This window comes from Ornithorhynchus anatinus, chromosome 4 (assembly GCF_004115215.2).
Source record: "Ornithorhynchus anatinus isolate Pmale09 chromosome 4, mOrnAna1.pri.v4, whole genome shotgun sequence".
NCBI classification, from domain to species: domain Eukaryota; kingdom Metazoa; phylum Chordata; class Mammalia; order Monotremata; family Ornithorhynchidae; genus Ornithorhynchus; species Ornithorhynchus anatinus.
Window position 1 is genome coordinate 22,261,928 of NC_041731.1, and position 4,422 is coordinate 22,266,349.

At 52.1% G+C, this 4,422-nt stretch overlaps 1 long non-coding RNA gene across 1 annotated transcript; it reads right to left on the bottom strand.

Annotated features, from left to right (window-relative positions):
* Positions 1-1,336: 1,336 nt before the first annotated feature.
* On the bottom strand, positions 1,337-3,482 carry LOC114811321. The gene is made up of 3 exons (XR_003759003.2): positions 3,233-3,482; positions 1,791-1,973; positions 1,337-1,615 (listed from the first exon to the last, which is right to left on the bottom strand). It is a non-coding gene; the product is annotated as an uncharacterized LOC114811321 (long non-coding RNA).
* Between the last annotated feature and the right edge of the window lie 940 nt (positions 3,483-4,422).

Consider the following 4,422-nt stretch of genomic DNA (forward strand, 5'->3'; position numbering starts at 1 on the left):
CCCATAACGAGCAAGAATCTGGAGGCCTGAGAACAGGAAGGGCTGGAATCTCTGCCAGGGAAAGACCTCAGGTGAAACCAACTGTAGAAATCCACAAGGCCTGTCGGGGAGGGCAATGACAGCTGCCAAATCAGAACCAGAAGGCTTTTTAAATTGCCTGCTTTGGCATTTTTGAGTAGCCCAGTGGGTCTCAGGGAAGAAGAGGGAGGTAGAGCCAACTGAATGTTGGCAGGAGAACTCCAGGGATCAGAAGTCATTGACTAGGAAAGCTTCATGGCCTAATGGAAAGAGCCCAGGCTTGGGAGTCAGAGGACCTGGGTTCTAATCCCACCTCTGCCACTTGCTTGCTATGTGACCTTAGGCAAGTCACTTGGTTTCCTCATGTATAAAATGGGAATTCAATCCCTTTTGTCCCTTTTTTATGGTATTTGTGAAGCATTATGTGCCAGGTACTGTACTGAGATAGATTCAAGCTAATCAGGTTCACACAATCCACATCCCCTATGGGATTCACAATCAATCCCCACTTTACAGATCAAGCAACCGAGGCACAGAGAAGTAGAGTGACTTACGCAAGGTCACACAGCAGACACGTGGCACAGCTGGAACTAGAACCCAGGTCCTTCTGACTTAGAGGCCCGTGATCTATCCACTAGGCCATGCTGCTTCCCCCTCCCAGACTGTGAGCCCCACACGGGACAGGGATTATGTACAATCTGATTATCCTGTATCTACCTCAGTGCTTATTACAGTGCTTGGCACACAGTAAGCTCTTAGTAAATTCCACTCTTCTTATTACCTGGAATTCCCAACCCCAGCATTGCAGTCCAATAGGAGACCCTGAAGCAGAGGGTCTTCCCTGCCTTCTCAGGGTCAGGAGCCCCTCCGGTTGGGCCGAGATCGGGTCAGTTAGGGCTAGTTGACTGTAAACTCATTGTGGGCAGAGTTTGTGTCTGTTCTCTTGTACTCTCCCAAGTACGTAAGACAAAGCTCTGCACACAGTAAGTGCCGAATACATATGATGAACAGGCAGTAGGGGGGCTGGGGTCTCTGGGAATATTGTACTCTTCCAGGCACATAGAACAGTGCTCTGCACTCAGTAAGTGCTCAACAAATACGACTGACCAACTCGGGGACCGAGTTCCCAATTCCAGTCTGACCTCTTTCATTCATTCATTTGTATTTATTGAGCACTTACTGTTTGCAGAGCAGCCTACCTTTCCCATGCAGCCTCGAGACTGTAAGCTCGTTGTGGGCTGGGAATGTGTCTGTTTATTGTTATATTGTACCCTCCCAAGTGCTTAGTACAGTGCTCTGCACATAATAAGTGCTCAATAATAAGACTGAATAAATGACTGACTGAAAGAGATAGGCCCAAAGGCTCCACGACCCAGGAGAGAGATCAGAGGGTGCCCCGGGGAGGTGGAAGAGGTCAGGGCGGGCACCTGATGGGGATCATGGCAATCGTGATGAGGGGGAAGATCATCTTCATGTAGGGCAGCGGAGACATGCCGAATGCACAGGGGACCAGCAGCTGGAGCACCTGCAGCCCTGTGAAGTAGTGGATGGTTCGCTGGAGCAGCCGTTTGATGTAATGGGTCGGGGGGTAGGCCATCTGCAGAGAGAGAGAGAGCGGGGGGCCCCCATGTGGGCACGAGTCATACTCACCAGACTTCAGCCCGGCCCCGGGGGTGGGGGCTCAGGGGCTTGGGGTCCGTGTCCCCCTCCACCCCCTGACAAGGCCAGGACAAGGGGGAACAGGGAGACAGGGGCAGGAGAGGGCCGGGCACCTGTTCCTTGAGTACTCGAACAGCTGGTTGCTGTCAATGGAAGTGAGGGTGATGTAGAGGAACAGGCTGGAGAGCATGGGCTTTGGGATCCACTACAGCAGGAAGGGCAGCAGCAGGAGGGACAACCTCACCAGGATGTTGGCCACCAGGGTGGTCAGTCAAGTCTCCTTCACACTCGCGATCCTGGGAAAAGGGATAGGGAGGTCCGGCCTGGCCAATCCATCTTCACAGCCCTCCTCAAATCTGACAATGTCTCTCTCCTACTTCAAAGCCTTACTGAAGGCCCATCTCCTCCAAGAGGTTTTCCCTGACTAAGCCCCCCTTTCCTCTTCTCCCACTCCCTTCTGCATCCCCTCTCCCAGCCCCACAGAACCTACATCCAGATCTGCCATTTATTGATTTCTGAAATGTCTGTTTCCCCCTCTAGACTGTAAGTTCTTTGTGGATAGAGAATGTGCCTGCTATATTGTTCTCTTGTAATAATAATAATGTTGGTACTTGTTAAGCGCTTACTATGTGCAGAGCACTGTTCTAAGTGCTGGGGTAGACACAGGGAAATCAGGTTGTCCCACGTGGGGCTCACAGTCTTCATCCCCATTTTACAGATGTGGTAACTGAGGCACAGAGAAGTTAAGTGACTCGCCCAGAGTCACACAGCTAAGTGGCAGAGCCGGGATTCGAACCCATGACCTCTGACTCCAAAGCCCATGCTCTTTCTACTGAGCCACGCTGCTTCTCCCAAGCGCTAAGTACAGTGCTCTACACCCAGTAAGGGCTCAATAAATATAATTGAATGAATTAATGAGGGGGTTGCTGCCCCGTAACTATCCCCCATCAATCCACCTGCCCAGGCCTCATCTGGGGGGCTGGTGTTGGGGTACAGAGGGGCTGAGGATGGGGACAAGGGTTGGGGGTGGGATGGGGCACTCATGTCTCATAGATGTGCCCATTCTCCACGTGTAATGACACATGCCCTCGAGTTGCCCAGATTCGGAACAGGAAGCAGACCATGCCAGTCAGGTTTAGTGAGATCTATAGAAAAGTGGTTTATTCGGGGAAGTTACTTATGGGACAGCCCTGGGTGGCAGCAGGGCACAGGAGACTCACCACTCCCACCTAGCAGCGTGACTCAGTGTAAAGAGCCTGGGCTTTGGAGTCAGAGGTCATGGGTTCGAATCCTGGCTCTGCCACTTGTCAGCTGTGTGACTGTGGGCAAGTCACTTCACTTCTCTGTGCCTCAGTTCCCTCATCTGTAAAATGGGGATGAAGACTGTGAGCCTCACATGGGACAACCTGATGACCCTGTACCTACCCCAGCGCTTAGAACAGTGCTCTGCACATAGTAAGCACTTAACAAATACCAATATTATTAACTAGAGCCACCCCTTTATATGCCACATGACATCACTACAAAAGCAAAACAGCTTAGATAAGGTGCTTACCAGCTCAATCTACGCATATCCAGGGAGCATACCATAACCGAGAAAACACAGCCTTGGCCTTGAAACTCTGGCAGGTCAGAGCGGGGCATAACATCCCCTACACCACGTGTTCCTCCACGAAGGCCAGGGTTCGGATGTGCATGGGGTAGTAAGGGTAGGCGGCGTGGATTCAGGGCAGACCGAACAGGAACAGCCCCGTGTCGATCAGAGCCACCAGCAGTAGGTCCCAGTGGTAAGCTGTGCCCTTCACCAACCTGTGGTATGGACCATAGACATCCAGGATCAGGCACCCCCAAAACACACTCACAAAACACACACACACACACAAACATACACACACACCTGCTGTACAAGCCATGCAGGAAGCAGTGGGGCCTAGTGCCAAGAGCCCGGGCCTTGGAGACAGAGGACCTGGGTTCTAATCCCAGCTCCCCCTTCCCGTGTCTGCTGGGTGGCCTTGGGTAAGTCCCTTAATCTCTCCGGGCCTCAGTTACCTCATCTGTAAAATGGGGATTAAATCCTACTCCCTCCTACTTAGACTGTAAGCCCCTTGTGGGATGGGGGCTCTGTCCAACCTGATTAACTTCTAAATGTTTGTGGCCAGGTCTGGAAGGCAAAGGCGTGGGAGCCCAACCTGGAACGAAAAGGGTTTTGGGCCAGTCCTGGAAGGCAAAGGTAGGGCTCAGGCCGGCAAGGCAAAAGCCGGGGGGTGGGCGGGGGGGTGGGGGAGGCAGACTTGGAATGAGATGGGCTCAGGGCCTGGGCCTGGAAGGCAAAGGTGGGATGGGTCCAAAATGCAAGGCAAAGGCGGGTAGGCCAAACCTGGAATGCAAAGGCCTCAGGGCCTGGACAGAAAGGCATACGTTAGGCAAGATGTAAAGTTTAGGGGATATGTTAGGCTAGAGAAAGGGATAGGCCAGGGGAAAAGGTTAGGCCAGGGGAAAAGTTTAAGTCAGGGAATAGGTTTGGCCAGGGGAAAAGTTTAAATCAGGGAATAGGTTAGGCCAGGGGAAAGGTGAGCCTTTGGGAAAAGGTTAGGCTAGGTGTAAAGGTTAGGTTCAGGGAAAAGCTTAGGCTAGGGGAAAAGATTAGGCTACGGGAAATGGTTAGGCCAGAGAAAAGGTTAAGCTGGGGAAAAGCTTAGGTCATGGAAAAGATTAGGCTAGGGGAAAAGGTTAGGGTAGGGGAAA